Raw genomic sequence first — 20522 nt, forward strand, 5'->3', positions numbered from 1 at the left:
ATATTACTCATGGAAGAAAAGGAAAAATAAAATTTACCTATTTCGATCAAACCGTGTTAAGATTCGAGGACGAATCTTCTCCAACCCGAGGAGAACTGATGCAGCATATAGTGAGCTTTACGTGAGTGTTTACGGATTTGAGATCCATTAGATTTGTTAACTTATTTTAATTGTTAATTATTTATTTTAGAAAGAATTATGATTAAAATATTTAGTGTTTATATCTTTCCTTAGTCTTAGATTTGAGTTTATCATAAAGGGTGTATTATAAAGGGATCAAACCCTCATATGTATGTAATTATTGATTAATAAATATACAAGTTTTTCGTGAGCTTTGTGTAAAGCCTAGAGAAGAGGACTCTCAACCCTAAGAGCTTTTATTCAAGCCGTGCAAAGAGGACTTGCAAAACTACGTCGATGTCGTTCTCTGGAACCGATGTCGACCCTATCCCTATTGCTTTTTCGTCAAGTCTTGGCGTTCTAAGCAAGATCCGTTCGTGAATCAAGTCCTCTGGAGATCTTGCGTTCTCGTCCGTTAATTAAGCTTCCGCTCTCTATCAAATTCCAACTAAAATTTGTATAACTAAAACCATCTCACCTAGACACTCACACACTATTGCTTTAATAAATGGACCCTACAACTATTTTGCCAATTGCAAATAGTACATGTATTACTTTCCTAATAATCTTTTGAAAATGTACTAAAACTCAACTTATCTCTTTCTTTAATGGGGACAAAAATTTTAATTAAAGCTTTATAGTGGAATTTCTCGTTTAATGTCGGTTATATGAAGTCAAGAAGTGATTGAATTTGTTCTCCTGCGGTTTGCAGTGGTTAAAGGGACAATTAGGATCTGAATGATGACTGCATTCGGGGCGGCCAAATCCGTCAGCGGTTTAGTATGCCCCAAAAATAGGACGGACAATAGACCGCTGCAGACTAACTTTATTTGTACACAAAAATAGATCGCAGTTGGTCTGCAACGGTTTTTTCTGTATTTTTTGGACCGCGCCACAACAGACTAAACTTATGAATGATAAATAAAAAGCGGTCTAGTCCGCTGACGGATTTGTCCGTCCTGACCGTTGTTACCATTCAAACTCTTAGGGTGTTGGTAAAGTGAAGACTTTTTTATCGCGGGAGAAGAAATAGCCTTTAAGCCAATTCGAGTAAGCTGTTTTTCTTTTTACTTTGACCATTCCGGAGATAAAATTTAACCATCCCTGTTTATGCTGTTTCTTTGAGAGATTTGAGATTATTTGTCACACACTCATTTTATTTAACATTAAGCTGAAAATGTTTGATAAGGAAAAGATTTGTAATTGCGTTAGAGAGATTTGAGACCAGGGTAAGCCAGTTATTAAGACCTGACAACACTTGAGTGCATGGTCTCATCAAAATCTTATTTGTTTACCCATATCTCGTTTCTTGATGTATCCCTGAATTGTAATAAAACCGAAATTGAAGTTTCTCTTCTCTAACACCCGGATACTAATAACATCATTTTCAATCGTTTCCAATATTTTTTATATGAGAAAATTTGTAATCATGTTTTTGACGTGTAGTTTTATAAAATGTAAACATTATTGGAGTGTAGAAAGGGAAGAGGAGTGTGGCTTTTTATAAAGTTCCAGACTTCCAGTGAGTGAGTGAGCCACGTGTCATCTGGAGAGTGTTCCAAGTGAGCACTATGCGCCACGTCAGTATTTTTAGAGGCTCTAAATGAAGAACGGTTGAAGAGATTTACGCCACTAGATATGCTAAAATCCAGGTTTAAACTTTTATCTTTGAGAGGATAATTGTGGATTATCACAAAAAATGCTAGGAGAAATGAATCGAAATTAACATTTGGATCGCTGTTTGTCACTACTTGTCAAGAGATCTGAACCAAGTAAACCGTACCGCCTATAACCATCCTAGAAGATTGGACATTGTTGCATATTGGCGCAGGCCTTCACATACTGACGCAACTTATCAAATGAAAGAACAGAGTCCGATCAGTTCAGATAATGACTTGACTTGCACAACTCGTTATTGTTGTTAATATTGTTGCATCTTCACTTGGTTAAGTTTGTACCTGTTTGGAATTCCAGATTCTTGATTATGTCTCGCGAGTCCACCAGGTTGTATAGTATTCCAGGGGCATCTAGTAGACCAATGAGAATTTGTTTGACTATGGAGTATGATTGGATCTCTTTTTAAAAGATGCAGCTATCATCTTTGGGGAACTAATTAGGGGAACTTCTTTTGGTAGTGTTAACACCTTCATTCTCCTCGTGTGTTGTCCCACTTTACCATTGAAATAATCTGTTTTCAATTTGTGAATAATATGCATGGACTGAACTGGTAAACGCATGTATGTCATTGCCTGCAAGCAAAAGGCTTTGAGTTTGGAAGTGGATTTGCAGGTTCTATTTCACTTGTTTGAACTAATTTAATGCTCTCGTGATCACAAAGTAAAGATGTATGTAATGATTCTGCAGGTTCCTGACAGGTAATGAGCACAAGAACAAAATTCTTTACCGACGATGTATATAAAAGAGTATTGACAAAAACAATCTGTTCTGGTGGAATAACGACGAGGGATTTCAAATGGTGAGATAACAAACATGAGAATAACATCAAGCCAACATCAACAATTGGAGGAAGTTGTTGTTTGATCACCTCTGAGATAATTGAAAACCCTCTTTATGCAGTTTGCTTGAGGAAACTGGTGAAAATGGACTGTTGAAGGAAAAGGCATAGATAAGACTGTAGGTGGTGGTAACTGTGGCAGAAGACATACAGAGATTGCATCAGAAAACATTCAGATTCCGTAGGTGCAGGCACCCGCTCTTAAAGCTACAAGGTACCGTACATTATTGGCACATGCTTTATTGCTTGACCATGTGATTCACCCCCAACATTGTGGTTGACTGTTAGATTGTTATGCTGACATACATAATTTGAAATGAGAGGAAGATGCAGTGCTGGTCGAAATCTAATGGCGCCTTCCCTGCAGTAACTCTATGGATCTCTTTTCAATATACATTCTATATTTGGGTAGCTTTTGGATGCCCCAAAAGTTTTAAATAGTTTGTGGGTTGTGTTTTTGGTCCAATATTTGCAAGATTTAGCGGTGTGCTTGTAAGATATAGAGAAAAGACCAATAAATATATTTGCAACATACCAGCTCGGCTTAGTAGTACAAGTTAAGAGGTGAATGGGTAATGATGACTTCTAGTTGTTGTACAATTTGTAACTTACGTGAAATAAGGACTCGGAGCAGGGGAGCTTTGTACATGAGACACTTTTGTCATTGAATTAGATATGCTTGAAATTTTTAGACATAACACACTTCTTCTTTCTTTAGACATATGTTTTGATCATAAAACTTAATGTTTAAAAGCAAGCAAGGAACACTACAAAACCACATCTTGTTTAGTCACCTCTTTTTCTTTTGTTGCAACCAGCAGCAGGTAGCTCGATTTGGACCAAACTTGGAACGTAATTAAGAATAACTGGCGAATTTGCTGCATCAACCCAATCCAGCTGACCAAAACCCAATTCACGGACTTTGTTATCCTCTCCGAGAAAGAATGTCTTGTCGATGGACTTGTTCTCGTCTTCCATCCACCTTTCACTACACACGGCGACTTTCTTATCCTCGTCAAGCAAAAAGTGGACATTAGAAGTAATCTGAAGATCAGGGCTCAAATCAACTGCTAAGACCTTGCTCCCGGACACCACTTTGGTGGACACATCAATCTTACTCGTCACCCATATCTCAGCCTTGGATGCCTCATTTGGCTGTAAAAACACGGAGAGCTTCTCTTCTCCAACAACGGAAAGACTCAAAACCTCATGCCTTGGATACTGACGGAAGAGCCACAAACAGAGATGATTTCTCAGTAGAAAAATCAAATCTGACCAATGACAAGCTAAGTTGCGGTTTTGATTTCTCCTTAGCAAAAAAGTAAGCACTTCCCGTTAAAAACACGACGTAATCGTTGGCAGAGCAATCAATGGACCATCCTGGTGGAGTGAGATCACCGTCAGGAAGCCTCCTCCACGAATCATTAGAGTTAAGCTCGTAGATTTCTATATCTTCGCCATGAAAACCAAAGCACAAAATTTTGTAGCTTCTTTTACTACAGGACTTGTTCTTGTTCTTGTCTTGCTTGTAGTAGTATCCGAGAACAAATATGGTACTATTCATCTTACGATTGCGGGCTTCGATCCACCTGGTTTGACCAGTAAACGGGTTCCAAACCACTATTTTAGTACCAAACCAAGTGATGTCTCCGTCGTAGGGGTTGCATAACAATAAGCCGTCGCAGTGACAGACATTAGCTATATCGTACTGAGATGAATTGTTAAAATGCGGATGTGGTAGGCTAAGCTCTTTTTTTACCTCTAGAGATGGAGGAACATCTCCATTGGGAAGATTGATGCTCACCGGACAAATCCGGCACTTCTCTGTCAAGATGAGAGAGTGAATCTCCTTTGCGGCTTTATCGCGGTGCTCGCTTCCGAATCTCCGATCATCTTTGAATAAACGGTTCCATCGTTTGCAAGTAGCTCGTAATCGTTTAAGGGAAGTGGCCGGAACGCGATAGAGAATCTCATCTACCAAATCATTAAGAAGCTCCACCGGTCTCGCCATTGATCTCAGCTGATTGTAAAGTTAGGGTTTTGCTTTTCACGTTTCTTCTTTCTTTGCCAACATATATAATTTTGGATAGGAGCAAACTAAAATGTTAATTTATGTTGAGAATGGAAAGTTTCTATTTATGTTTCGAATTGTTGGTTTAATGTCGGTACAAGAATTGAATTGAGAGGTCTGTCTGAACCAATTAAACCGTACCGCCATAACAATTCTCATTAGTTTCGGAGAGTCCGATTTTGATATTTACAATGGCTTCTTCTTCTTCTTTTTGCATCCGGATTGGGATAACATATATAGGGCCTTCACATACTGATGCAGCTCATCGCATGAAGTATAGAGTCAGGTCAGTTCAGGTAATGACTGGTGGTGGTGTTCTTTTGTTTGAAAACTTTATCTATGTATATTGCTTATCTTCGTTAGGATTAGTATTTGAAATGGAAGCAATCTTCACATAAAGTATCTCACTTTCTTCATGATGTGGCAGGAGATCTTCAGCTAGAGAGACCATTGAAAGACTAGCTCATGGAAATCAATTTACTCTAATCTCTCTTTACATATGTTATCCCTTCACATTATTTGGTGCATTCTCTTACCTCAAAGTACTCTGTTTTTGGAGAAACTCATGCCCTTTCCACACAATGAAAAGGGGAGGAGGGGTGAATATATAAACATGGTAGATCCTTAGAAACACTCGTTTATGTATTTGTATGGACTTGAGAGGTAAAATAATTTCCATCATTAGCAGCTGACCGCCTTTTGTATCAAATCACTTTGCAAACATTTTTAGAAGTCGATTCGTTTAAGACATAACACTTATTTGTTAGACATATGCTGTACGAGACATGTTTAGACCATAATACTTAAAAAAAAAAAAACTGTGTTTAAAGCAAGCACGCAAGAAACAGTACAAGACCACATCTTGTAGAGGTTGTTTATAGTCTTCAGCAGGTAGCTCGATTTGGACCAAACTTGGAACGTAATTAAGAGGAACTGGCCGAGGTCCTGTCTGATATGTAGTCGGATCAAAACCAAATTCACTGACTTGGTTATCCTCGCCGAGAATGTATATCTTATCGATGCAGAGGCTGTCGTAATCCATCAATCTCTCACAACACACGGCGACTTTCTTATCCTCGTCAAGCACAAACGTTACCTCATCAGTAATTTGAAGATGAGGGCTCAAATCGAATGCTAAGACCTTGTTCCAGGACACCGCTTTGGTGGAGTCATCATCAATCTTACTTGTCACCCATATCTCAGTCTCGGATGTAGAATCGGGCTGTAAAAACACGGAAAGTTTCTCGTCCCTAACAGCAGAAAGTCTCAAAATTTCGCACCTTGGACGCTGATAGGGAAGACGCAAAAACAGAGATGATTTCTCAGTAGAGAAATCAAATTTGAGCAATGACAAGCCAAGTTGCGGTTCTGATTCCTCCTTAGCAAAAAAGTAAGTATTTCCCTTCAAAGACGCGAAGTCTTCAGCGATCACAGCGGTCCAGCCTGGTGGAGTGAGATCACCATCATCAGGAATCCTCCTCCACGAATCAGAGGAGTTAAGGTCGTAGATTTCTGTTTCTTTGCCAGCAGGATCAAAGCACAAAATTCTTTGACTGCAGGAGGACTTGTTGTTGTTGTACCCGAGAACAAATGTAATGAATGGATTCCAACGATTGTCGGCTTCGATCCACGTGGTTTGACCAGTAAACGGGTTCCAAACCACTATTTCATAGTGGCATGCGGTGGGACTGGTGATGAAATCGCGGACGCATAACAATAAGCCGTCGCAGTGAAAGACTTGGGTCGTCATATCGAATTGACGTGAATTGTTAGAACGCGGACGTGGTAGGCTAAGCTCTCTTTTTACCTCTACAGATGGAAGATTGATAATGCTCAACGGACAAATCCTCTGCTTCTCTGTCAAGATGAGAAATAGAAACTCCTTTGCGGCTTTATCCCGGTGCTCACTCGCGAATTTCCTATCTTCTTTGAACAGACGGTTCCATCTTTTGCAAGTAGCTCGTAACCGTTTCAGGGATGTGGCCGGAACGCGATAGAGTATATCATCTACCAAATCGTTTACAAGCTCCGGTATCACCATCGATCTCAGTCTCAGCTGCTGTAAAAAATCTAGGTTTTTGCTCTTTCTTCAAAGGGCTTGTTTGAATTTTAGTACGTTTAATAAGCAGTATATTTGACTCTGTATGTCTTAGATATAGTGAGAGAAAAAAAAGGTGGCTGAGTGAGAGAAAGGTTGCTGAGTGAGAGAAAGGAAAGTGGATGGGTGACTGAGAGGTAGAGGGGAACGTAGAACGGTAGACGTGAGAGGGAAGAAAGTGGGTGGGTGACTGAGAGATAGAGGGGATTAGGGGAACGTGGAGTCAGCAGCAAATTTTTTTTTTTGCTCTTTTCTTATTCCATCGATATATCTTTATTTTTTAAATTCTACTGTTACACTTTCTAATCTAAACCTATAAAATACACTCTAATATAAATTAGTTTTTTTAAAAACTTTCAAATACAAAATTTTTTTATATATAATTTGATATGCATTTTGTTTAATTATTTTAAATATATTAGGACTCAGACCCTAGCGATGTCGCGGGAGAAGTATTTTAGAAAAAAATAAATAAAATTTAAAATTTAAAATTATACATTATGAAAGCATTTGTCTGTAATAAAATTGTTTGAATACATAAACATTAAACATAAACTGTTACTAAAAACACAATCATCAAAATGAAAGCTACAATTAAACGCAACTTTGCAAAAAAATATTGTTTAAAGTATTATAAATATAAGGTTTTTTTATGAAGAATTATAGTAAAGCTACAATTAAAAAAATTATTACGACAAAGTGATCATAACTGAGAATATTGAACTAATGGTTGGAATGAATAAATATAATTTTCTATTAAATAATTATAATTAAAAACAAAATAATATAAATTTTAAATCTTAAAATATTTTTTAACGAAAAGTTACGATAAATAGACGCAACGCAACTATAAATTCTATATTAAGTTTTATTAAATTTCTATATTGCTATAATTATTTCTAAAATTTTAGTTAGATTATAGAATAACGTTGAATATTACATATTAATATTCAAATTATTTAGATTAAACGTAAAACGGAAAATTTGTTTCAACGAATAATGATTTGTTAGTTATTGATGAAAAGACAAATATATAGAAAGTTCAAAAGACATGACTATTTAAATAGACACACCTATTCGAACGAAAAGTTGTGATGAAAACATATGAATAAAATATAGTGAAAAGACACAACTCTAAAATGAACAGATACAACTTTTTGAGTTTAAAAAAAAAGGAATAAAAACAATTTTCTTACAAAAAAATACTAAGCAAAGTCGCAACTGTTGTTTGTATTTATTCAGATTGTTATTCTTATTTTTAAATATTAAACTATTTTTAACAAAAAGTTACGGTAAAAATAGTGGCAACCATAATTTCTATATTAAGTTGTATTAAATTTCTCTACTGCTATAATAATTTCTAAAATTTTAGTTAGATTATAGAATAATGCTGAATATTAGATATTAATATTTAATTATTTAGATTCAACATAAAATGGAAAATTTTGTTTCAACGAACTTGTTAGTTACTGATGAAGAGACAAATATAAAGAGAGTTCAAAAGACATGACTATTTAAATAGACACACCTATTAGACCAAAAAGTTATGATGAAAATATATAAATAAAATATAGTGAAAAGACATAACTTTACAATGAACAGATACAATCGTTTGAATTAAAAAAAAAAATATGAAAAGGTGCTACGAAAAATCGCAAATGTTGTGTCTGCACTTGATTTCACCTAATAATCCATATAAACTGATTTAAATAGAGGACATCTTTATTACCATATTAAGAAGTCAAATTTAAAAACTTACTATATAATTCATCTAACTCTTGAAAAAAACTCTAGTTATTTTCATGAAATTTTTATATTTAAAATTAACTAAGACTTGTAAATTAGATTCGTCACTCCAAAAATCTTTTGTTAAATCAAGAATTGAAGGAATATTTTTACTTTTAAAAGAATGAATGCCAGAGAATAATTTAGAAATGTGTAAATACTGTTGATATTGAAATTTTATATTATTTTGTGTCATGGCAAAAAATGAAAATAGTTCAAAAAGACAAATATATCTAGAGTTCAAGAAATATGAATATATGAATAAACACAACTCTACAATGAACAATTTTACCAAAAAAAATTGTTATAATGAACAATCGCAACTTTTTCTAAAACACACAATTTAATTTTTGTACAGATTTTTTTTAAAAATATCCAAAAGGTACGGTTGAAAAAACACAACTTTTGATGGCATTTTCGGATTGCTATTATATATAGACATTAAATTTTTATATTTAAAATTAACTAAAAGTTGTAGATTAGATTCATCATTCCAAAAATCTTTTGTTAAATCAAGAATTGGAAGAGTTTCTTTACTTTTAAAAGAAACAATGTTAGAGAATAATTTAGAAAGCTGTAAAAACTGTTGATATTAAAATTTTGTATTATTTTGTGTCATGGAAAAAAAATGAAAACAGTTCAAACATATAGATTTCAAAAGATACGAATATTCAAATAAACACAACTCTACAATGAACAGTTGCAAATTTACAAAAAAAATCAATACAATGAACAATCGCAACTTTTTGTAAAACATACAATTTAAAATTTTTTACAGATTTTTTTAAAAAATTATCCAAAAGGTACGATTGAAAAAACACAACTTTTAGTGGAATTTATTCGGATTGGGTTTAAATATATTGAAAATTCAAATCCAAAAACTCACTATGTAATCCATCTAACTCTTGGAAAATCACTCTAGGTATTTTCATTAAACTTTATATTTAAAATTAACTAAAAGATTAAATTAGATTCATCATTCCAAAAAACTTTTGTTAAATCAAAAATTAGAGGAACTTCTTGACTTTAAAAAAAATGAATGCTAGAAAATAATTTAGAAAAATGTATAAACTATTGAGATTGAAATTTTAGTTGACTTTGTGTCATGGCAAAAAAAAATGAAAACATTTCAGACAGATAAATATATATATATATATATATATATATATATTTCAAAAGATACGAATGTTCTAATCAACACAACTTCACAGTGAACAGTTGTAACTTTTCATAAATAACCGTTTTAATGATCCATCACGACTAATCAGAAAATATCCAAAATGTACGATTGAAAAAACACAAATGTTGGTCGCATTTATTTGGATTGTTATTATTATATAGATTTTATATCACAACTGATATATATGATTGTTCTGTACATATTTATTGTTGGATGATTTTTAATCCGTACATAAGTATTGCTGCATTGTTTTTAATTTGATTTCAAATAAAATTTATCTAAAACATTTACTATATTACAATTCCAACAAAAAATTGTATAACTAAAACCATTTCTCACCTAGACACACACACTATTGCTTTCACAAATGGACCCTACAACTATTTTGTCAATTGCAAATATATAGTAAATGTATTACTTTCCTAATAATCTTTTGAAAATGTACTAAAACTCAATTTATCTCTTTCTTTAATGGGGACAAAGTTTTAATTAAAGCTTTATAGTTGAAATTTCTGGTTTAATGTCGGTTTGATGTGAAGTCAAGAAGTGATTGAATTTGTTTTTCTACGGTTTGCAGTGGTAAAAGAAACAGTTAGGGTCTGAATGGTGACTGTGGTCGGGGCGGCCAAATCCGTCAGCGGTTTAGTCCGCTTCAAAAATAGGGCGGACAATAGACCACTACGGACCAACTTTATTTATACACAAAAATAGATCGCAGTTGGTCTGCAACGGTTTTCTTTCTGTATTTTTTGGACCGCACCACTTCGAGTGAAGGATTTGTCTAGTCTGACCGATGTTACCATTCAAACCCTTAGGGTGTTGGTAAAGTGAAGACTATTTTTTATCGCGGAAGAATAAATAGCCTTCAAGCCAATTCGAGTAAGTTGTTTTTCTTTTTACTTTGACCATCCCGGAGATAAAATTTAACCATCCCTCTTTATGCTGTTTTTTTGAGAGATTTGAGATTATTTGTCACACAGCTGAAAATGTTTGATAAGGAAAAGATTTGTAATTGCGTTTGAGAGATTTGAGACCAGGGTAAGCCAGTTGTTAACATTTGAGTGCATTGTCTCATCAAAATCTTATTTGTTTACTCATATCTCTGTCGTTCTTTGATGTATCCTGAGTTGTAAATGTTGTAATAAAACCGAAATTGAAGTTTCTCTTCTCTAACACCCGGATACTAATAACATCATTTTCAATCGTTTCCAATTATTTTTATATGAGAAAATTTGTAATCATGTTTTTAACGTGTAGTTTTGTAAAATGTAAACATTATTGGAGTGTAGAAGAGGAGTGTGGCTTTTTATAAAGTTCCAGACTTCCAGTGAGTGAGCGAGCCACGTGTCATCTGGAGAGTGTTCCAAGTGAGCACTATGTGCCACGTCAGTATTTTTAGAGGCTCTAAATAAATAACGGTTTGAAGAGATTTACGCCACTAGATATGCTAAAATCCAGGTTTAAACTTTTAAAATTCTTTCTGAGGATTCTTTGAGAGGATTGCAACATTGTTGCATATTGGCAGGCCTTTTCACATACTGACGCAACATATCACATGAAAGAACAGAGTCCGATCAGTTCAGGTAATGACTTGTCTTGCACAACTCGTTATTGTTGTTAATATATATTATCTTCACTTGGTTAAGTTTGTACCTGTTTGGAAATCCAGATTCTTGATTATGTCTCCCGAGTCCACCAGGTTGTATAGTATTCCAGGGGCATCTAGTAGACCAATGAGAATTTGTTTGACTATGGAGTATGATTGGATCTCTTTTTAAAAGATGCAGCTATCATCTTTGGGGAACTAATTAGGGGAACTTCTTTTGGTAGTGTTAACACCTTCATTCTCCTCGTGTGTTGTCCCACTTTACCATTGAAATAATCTGTTTTCAATTTGTGAATAATATGCATGGACTGAACTGGTAAACGCATGTATGTCATTGCCTGCAAGCAAAAGGCTTTGAGTTTGGAAGTGGATTTGCAGGTTCTATTTCACTTGTTTGAACTAATTTAATGCTCTCGTGATCACAAAGTAAAGATGTATGTAATGATTCTGCAGGTTCCTGACAGGTAATGAGCACAAGAACAAAATTCTTTACCGACGATGTATATAAAAGAGTATTGACAAAAACAATCTGTTCTGGTGGAATAACGACGAGGGATTTCAAATGGTGAGATAACAAACATGAGAATAACATCAAGCCAACATCTACAAGACTACAACTGGAGAAAGTTGTTGTTTGATCACCTCTGAAATAATTGAAAACCCTCTTTATGCAGTTTGCTAGAGGAAACTGGTGAAAAGGGGAGTGTTGAAGGAAAATGTATAATTAAGATTGTAGGTGGGAACTGTGGCAGCAGACATACAAAGGTGAATCTGTATATTACAAAAGAAAACATCCAGATTCCGAAGGTGCTGGCACCCGCTCTTTAAGCTACAAGGTAGGGTATATAACTGGCACATGCTTTACCATGTGATTCACCCCTAAGTCCCTAACATTGTGGTTGACTGCTAGATTGTTATGCTGACAGGGGGATACATAAATTTGAAATGAGAGGAAGATGCAGTGCTGGTCAAAACCTAATGACTCCTTCCCTGCAGTAACTCTATGAATCTCTTTTTTAATACACATTTTGCACAGCTTAAGGTTAAACGACAAATCAAAGAGTTTGTTATGAGTAAACGTCTTCTGATATGTTTCAACTTTGGATGTCCCAGCAAAACGCAAGTTTAGCTGCGGTCTTAAATAATTTGTGGGTTGTGTTTTTGGTCCAATATTTGCAAGATTAAGCGGTGTATTTGTAAGATATAGAGAAAAGACCAATTAATATATTTGCAACATACCAGCTTGGCTTAGTAGTACAAGTTAAGAGGTGAATGGGTAATGATGACTTCTAGTTGTTGTACAATTTGTAACTTAGGTGAATTAGAAAGGACTCGGAGCAGGGGAGCTTTGAACATGAGAGACACTTTTGTCATTGAATTATAGAAATGCTTGAAATTTTTAGACACACTTCTTCTTTCGATCATAAAACTTAGTGTTTAAAAGCAAGCAAGGAACACTAGAATACCACATCTAGTTTAGTCACCTCCTTTTCTTTTGTTGCAACCAGCAGGTAACTCGATTTGGACCAAACTTGGAACGTAATTAAAAATAACACTTATTTGTTAGACATATGCGGTACGAGACATGTTTAGACCATAATAATACTTAAAAAAAAACTGTGTTTAAAGCAAGCAAGCAAGAAACACTACAAGACCACATCTTGTAGAGGTTGTTTTTAGTCTCCAGCAGGTAGCTAGATTTGGACCAAACTTGGAACGTAATTAAGAGGAAATGGCCGAGGTTCTGTATATGTAGTCGGATCAAAAGCAAATTCACTGACTTGATTATCCTCGCCGAGAATGTATATCTTATCGATGCAGAGGCTGTAGACGTCGTGATCCATCAATCTCTCACAACAGAGGGCCACTTTCTTATCCTCGTCAAGCACAAACGTTACCAGCCCAGTAATTTGAAGATGAGGGCTCAAATCAAATGCTAAGACCTTGTTCCAGGACACCGCTTTGGTGGAGTCATCATCAATCTTACTTGTCACCCATATCTCAGCCTTGGATGTATCATCGGGCTGTAAAAACACGGAAAGTTTCTCGTCCCTAACAGCAGAAAGTCTCAAAATTGCGCACCTTGGACGCTGATAGGGAAGACGCACAAACAGAGATGATTTCTCAGTAGAGAAATCAAATTTGAGCAATGACAAGCCAAGTTGCGGTTTAGATTTCTCCTTAGCAAAAAAGTAAGTATTTCCCTTCAAAGACACGATGTCTTCAGAGAACATACCGCCCCAGCCTGGTGGAGTGAGATCACCATCAGGAATCCTCCTCCACGAATCAGAGGAGATAAGGTCGTAGATTTCTGCATCTTTGCCACCAGGACTAAAGCACAAAATTTTGTAGCTTCTTTGATTGCAGGAGGACTTGTTGTTGTTGTACCCGAGAACAAATGTTATGAATGGCTTCCAACGATTGTGGGCTTCGATCCACCTGGTTTGACCAGTAAACGGGTTCCAAACCACAATTTCATAATGGGATGTGGGGAAATCGCGGACGCATAACAATAAGCCGTCGCAGTGAAAGACGTTGGTCTCAAGTAACGGCTTAGAGGGATCAGCTGGTAGGCTAAGCTCTCTTTTTACCTCTACAGATGGAAGATTGATAATGCTCAACGGACAAATCGTCTGCTTCTCTGTCATGATGAGAAATAGAAACTCCTTTGGGGCTTTATCCCGGTGCTCACTCGCGAATTTCCTATCTTCTTTGAACAAACGGTTCCATCGTTTGCAAGTACTTCGTAACCGTTTCAGGGATGTGGCCGGAACGCGATAGAGTATCTCATCTACCAAATCGTTAGGAAGCTCCACCGGTCTCGCCATTGATCTCAGTCTTAGCTGCTGTAAACAATCTAGGTTTGTGCTCTTTCTTTTTAAGGGCTTGTTTGAATTTTAGTACGTTACTTCGGTCTTAGATATAGTGCTAGAAAAGAAGGTAGCTGAGTGAGAGAAAGGTTGCTGAGTGAGAGAAAAGAAAGTGGATGGGTGACTGAGAGCTAGAGGGGAACGTAGAAGTGAGAAAGAGGAAAGTGGGTGGCTGACTGAGAGATAGAGGGGAACGTCGGGTCAGCAGCAAATTTTTCTTGTTTTTCTCTCTTATTTCTTATTTCATCTACATATCTTTATTTTTTTCTTTAATTTTACTGTTACACCTCCTATATCTAAACCTGAAATACACTAATATAAATTAATTTTATTTTAAAAAAAATTTCAAATACATAAAAATCTATAGTTTTTTAATAATTTGTTATGCATTTTGTTTTATTGTTTTAAATATATTTTATATCACAACTGATGTATATGATTATTCTGTACATATTTATTGTTATATAGTTTTTAATCCGTACATATTTATTGTTGGTTCAGAATAATCATATACAACAATAAGCATGTATGAATTAAAAATCATCCAGCGATAAATATGTACAAAATAATCATATACATCAGTTGTGATATAAAATAATAAAAATGCATCCTACTATATTAATTGAGAAGTACAAATATGAAACTAACCTTAAAACGTGTAGAAAATTACATTCAATTGCTATTAGAAAAAATTAATTAAGCTTAATTAACTAATTTAAATAAATATAATTAATTAAAAAATAAAATAAAAACTCAAAATCTAAAAAAATATTTTCTTTCTATATTAAATTATGGACGAAATTAATAACTATTTTTTTAAAAATATATAAACCAATCAGAATTTTAAAAAATAAGATTTTATATCCAAGTATACAATACAATTATTTTTAATAACTAAATTTAAAGATTTTGTTAAGATTTCAAATTATGATTCTCCTATCATCTTTATTTTATTTTATTTACAAATTGTTTGGAATTTTCATATAATACTTATAATTAATAAAATGCATATTTTCTGCATATGTTGTGATTTGAATTTTTTAAAACGAAGATATTTTACTCAATGTATGAAAATATGTGTTTTAATTTCCATATTGGCGGGTTAGTAAAACTAAATTTATATAGATGATAAATTAATAATTTTTATTTGCTCAAAATTATAATATTAAAATTACTATTTTATATTTCACAAAATAATGATGCAAATACAACAAACAAAAAATATAAAACTGTAATAATACGTCAAAAATAAAATACTATAATATTTTAAAATAATTAGTATTCAAATAGACTAATAAATTTACATAAAAATTAAAAATAAATATTATCTCAAACAAAAGAACTTTTAAAAAAAATAAAATAATAATTTTTATTATTATATTATAATTTTTAATAAAAATATTGACCCGTGCTTAAAGCACGGGATATCTCCTAGTATAAATTATAAAGAAAAAAGATAGATTTTTTTTTGTATCTGAAAAATTGGTATGAAACTAATTTATATTATCTAATATTAGACTAACTATATAAAATAAATAAAAAGATTAAATTTTTTTTCTCTCTCTCACCCACACACTATTGTTTTCCCTCTCTCACATAATTTTCTCTCTCTCACCTATACACTCACACACTAATGCTTTCACAAATGGACCCTACAACTATTTTGCTAATTGCAAATAGTAAATGTATTACTTTTCTAATAATATTTTGATAATGTACTAAAACTCAACTTATTTCTTTCTTTAATGGGGACAAAATTTTAATTAAAGCTTGATGGTTGGAATTTCTGGTTTAATGTTGGTTTGATATGAAGTCAAGAAGTGATTGAATTTGTTATTATGCGGTTTGCAGTTGTTAAAGGGAAAGTTAGGGTCTGAATGGTGACTGCGGTCGGGGCGGCCAAATCCATCAGCGATTTAGTCCGCTCTAAAAATAGAGCGGACAACAGACCGCTGCGGACCAACTTTACTTGTACAGAAAAATAGATCGCTGTTGGTTTGTAGCGGTTTTCTTTTTGTATTTATTGGACCGCACCATTGCCGACTAAACTTGTGAATAGTAAATAAAAAGCGCTCTAATCCGCTGACAGATTTGTCTGCCCTGATCGCTGTCACTATTCAAACCCTTAGGGTGTTGGTAAAGTGAAGACTCATTTTTACCGAAGGAGAAGAAATAGCCTTCAAGCCAATTCAAGTAAGTTGTTTTTTCTTGTTTTTTTGACCATCCCGGAGATAAAATTTTACCACCCCTTTTTATGCTGTTTTTTTTTTTAACATCTTACTTTATTTTATTAATTGAATCAGAGATTACATAATTGTTTGTAAGGAATACAGATACAACCAAAACGTGATTAAACTTAAGATGAAGAAAATCCAACCGAACAAGTGAAGTAGCCGTTGCTTTCTTTTGTAAGCCTTGCACGCTAATAGATTATTAAATATATTATCTTCCTTCTTTGTCTTCTTCTTCAATCCGATATGATTGTTTCCTTTGGCTATCGTTCTTTTGACGAAATTCCATTTAACTTTAAAACGATCAATGGTAACGATCTATCTGTTACATCGCTTCCCAACAAAACATCTCAAGGAGATGACATTTTTCTTGGTTATAGCTAATACCCATAATTTTTTTGCGTATCCGATTCTCCGCACCGATGCTTCTCTTCTTGGAATGCTTGATATTCCTGGATCCCAAACTTGTCGACCAATGCACCACTCAAATCGAGATTTATCGATCGTTGTGTTTATCACATTATGAAAGGTTTTGTTATCACAATATGCCTTTGGAATCACTTGTAATTGCTCATCACACCGAATCGTTGAATCTATTGTGGGAATATCAAACGAACGGTGGTTGATTCCAGTAGGAATCCTTACACTGTCGCAGAAGAACATAACAGCCATCACCCAAATGGTGAGGAATAACCTTTCTCTCGCCGACACTAACACACAGGAAAACATTTCGCATCCACTGGGAAAACAGGAGAAGAATACACAAATTGAAGTAAACCGCCTTCGAAACCTTAAAAACACCGTGAGGAAAACAAATAAAGTAGTTAAGAATTTTAGAGAGAAACTATTGAGAATTGAATTCATAGGATCTCGGGAAGATATGAGCGGCCACCGTAAGGGAAATGCCATGATCACTTTCCGATCACCCTAAAAAAACGGTTGTGAACTAAAAAAACAAATACATGAAGTAAAAGTACAAAAGAAAGAAAAAGCATAGAGAAGAAGTAGTACGGCCGACGCCGAAGTTGACGCCGGCCGGATAATACAACAGAGGAGTTTAGGTTCTAATAACAGTCGCCTTCTTCGTCGCCTTGGGGAGGGGGTGAGAGACGGATTTTATGCTGTTTATGCTGTTTCTTTGAAAGATTTGAGATTATTTTTCATACACTCATTTTATTTAAGATTAAGCTGAAAATGTTTGATAAGGAAAAAAAATTTAATTGCGTTAGAGAGATTTGAGACCAGGGTAAGCCAGTTGTTAAGACCTTGTCCATGACAACATTTGAGTGCATGGTCTCATCAAAATCCTATTTGTTTACCCATATCTCTTTCTTTCCTTGATGAGTTGATGTATCCCTGAGTTGTAATAAAACCGAAATTGAAGTTTCTCTTCTCTAACACCCGGATACTAATAACATCATTTTCAGTTGTTTCCAATATTTTTTATATGAGAAAATTTGTAACCCCCTTAATTTGGAAAGTAGATGTTTTTTACGTGTAGTTTTGTAAAATGTAAACATTATAGTTCTTTCTAGCAGATAAAACAATTAATTTGATACTTACATTTTGTGTGGTCACAAGTAAATTGTTTGTACCACTTTCATTAAAAATTTTGAGTCACAAGTTGTATTATGCTTTATGCATGTCCCCCGATCAATGCGGTCCAGCTTACTAACCTCAATAACTCCAAATCCCCATTTTTTCTTTCTTCTTTGGGTCTTTTTAAAACAAGGCCATGAATCATGATTCGTACTATTGGGGGGTGTATTGAACTTAATATTTTAGGAGATTTGATGAGATTTTAATATTTTAGGATTTTGAGAGATTTAATGTAGTTTTAGGAGATTTTGATTATTTGGTAGAGATTTTAAATGATTTAATAAGAAAATGATTTGGGATTAATGAGATTTGATTATTGAATTTTAGGTGATTTTAGGATATTTAGAAAAAAAAAAAAAGAAAAGAGCAACTTGGACTTCAACATCGTCACTTGTTCTAGTGTTATGTATTAGTGAGATCTCTACAATGCATGTACACACAGTTCACACAGTTCACACTGTAGTTTCAAATCATCTACTTACAAAGATAGTCGACATTTTTAACCAAAAAGAAGATTCTTACATGATCGGAATTCAGAAAGGGAGAGAGAGTACTACTTAATAAAGACACACAATTTACACAGACTGACACTCTATATTAATTTAAGCTCTTCCAGCCATTCAAAATGGAGGAGACACTGATCTGGTTTCCCTTCTGCAACCGCCTTCTCCGAGAGTGAATAAAACCAACTATTTCTCCATTTAAACTCTTTAACAGCAGTTGGCCTCTTACGAAACCCACTCTGCTCGCTATTGGAGTTGATGGCGGCCTTGATAACAATGAGCCTGCATACGAGAAGTCTTATAGAATAGTCATACTTCCCGATTTTGTTTCACTTCCATTTCCTTCTGTTGAACTACCAGAGAAGGTGAGGATTGCAGTTGATACTGTAGTGAATGGTGGTTACTCCCATAACCACCAGAGGTGGCGGAGTCGACGACTAATTTTGGGTTCCAATTCACAGATGGATCAGCTTGATTGAGCAACAATGTCTTGCGCTGCAATGATCAACTCGATTGGCTTAAAGACAAATTTGAGATTTTTTTTTTGAGATATGTATCTGAGAGTCAAGAGAGAAAGGGATAGAGAATAGGAGAAGAGAAGTTGCAGAGATGGGTTCTTTTTTTGTTTTTTTTGTCGTCAATGGGTAATGGTTCTTCCAGAAAAAAAAAATAACACTTTTTATTAAAATCCTTCAAAGTTTCACCTTTAAAGGTGTGATTTTGTAAGTCATATATTTGAACTAAAAATGTTAAAACAATCTCCTAGAATCACACATTCAGTAGATTTTTAAAAAATTTGTGATATTTTGAATAACAGTATATTTAAAGTGAGATTTATAAATTATTGATTGAATAACAAGAGATTGTGAATGATTTTAAATGATTTATATAAATCTCAGATTCAATAACACATGATTTCAGATGATTTTTAAAAATCACTAATTCAATAACAGTGAATTTAAGAATACCTTAAAATCTTCTAAAATATCAAATTCAATACACCCCCTTAGTGTTTGCTATAGGAATTGTTATTATTTTTGTAATTTTTAAAAAAATATATAATCGACATCTAGTAAATGCATACAATGTGATGGCTCCATGAATAAGAAAAAAAAAAAAAAGATCTTATGTGAAGCTCACTGGTTATGACGGAAAGACTTCCACATTAAATTAAATAAAACAAACAACAAGTCAATAAATTTAAAGGGCGGTGCGAAATTGAGTCTCTTTACTCTCTCTCATCTTGATGAAGACTTAAATCTGTTATCCGATTCGTATTTATGGATTTTGTCATTCTGATAACGAATACTACTATTCAGTATTACAGGATATATACTGTATTAGATATGAAGATTATGAATACATAGTTTATCGACTTATTGTTAAATATAAAAGAAAACTATATCCTTTAAACAAAAGGCTTTTAATAGATAAAATTTACGTTGCTTGGATATGAAGTATCTGGATTTCATAATTTTATTTGATTTAGTAGGACTTAAATTCAATATTTTGGAGATCTAAACTTTTTAATTTTTTTTTTTGTCGGCATCTAAACTTTTTAATTAATTTCAGACATATTTGGATACAAATAGTAGGAGTATGTGATTTTTAGTTAGGATAAGTTTTCTGAGTTTTTTTTTAAAGTGCGTGCCCGTTTTGACATGTCCCATTTAAAGTGTTCATATACGAAATATAAACACATCCTTTTTATATCTACAAGAGTAAAATTGATCGACATAAATCTAAAAAGCTGTGAATATTCAATTAGTCTTTCAGCCTTTGAAAATATTTAGAAAATTCGTATCTTGCTTGACTTAGAGAAGAAGAACCTAAATGAAAAGTTTACAACAAGAATTGGAAGTATTAATTATTGTATACAATATACAAACTACAAAGGATATAAAACAAAATGTGCCGCTCTCAGATCTCTCTATGATCCATCAT

General features: G+C 33.9%; 3 pseudogenes across 2 annotated transcripts; all 3 read right to left on the reverse strand.

Annotated features, from left to right (window-relative positions):
• Positions 1-3206: 3206 nt before the first annotated feature.
• On the reverse strand, positions 3207-4672 carry LOC104748297 (F-box protein ETP1 pseudogene; annotated as a pseudogene).
• A 757-nt stretch (positions 4673-5429) lies between these two features.
• LOC104746205 (F-box protein ETP1 pseudogene) lies at positions 5430-6858 on the reverse strand (annotated as a pseudogene). Its single transcript, XR_015581546.1, has one exon. The product of XR_015581546.1 is annotated as an F-box protein ETP1 pseudogene (transcript).
• A 6037-nt stretch (positions 6859-12895) lies between these two features.
• Positions 12896-14408, reverse strand: LOC147926432 (F-box protein ETP1 pseudogene; annotated as a pseudogene). The gene has a single exon (XR_015582898.1). The product of XR_015582898.1 is annotated as an F-box protein ETP1 pseudogene (transcript).
• Between the last annotated feature and the right edge of the window lie 6114 nt (positions 14409-20522).

The sequence above is a fragment of the Camelina sativa genome, chromosome 15, assembly GCF_030686135.1.
Source record: "Camelina sativa cultivar CO46 ecotype springtype chromosome 15, ASM3068613v1".
NCBI lineage: Eukaryota > Viridiplantae > Streptophyta > Magnoliopsida > Brassicales > Brassicaceae > Camelina > Camelina sativa.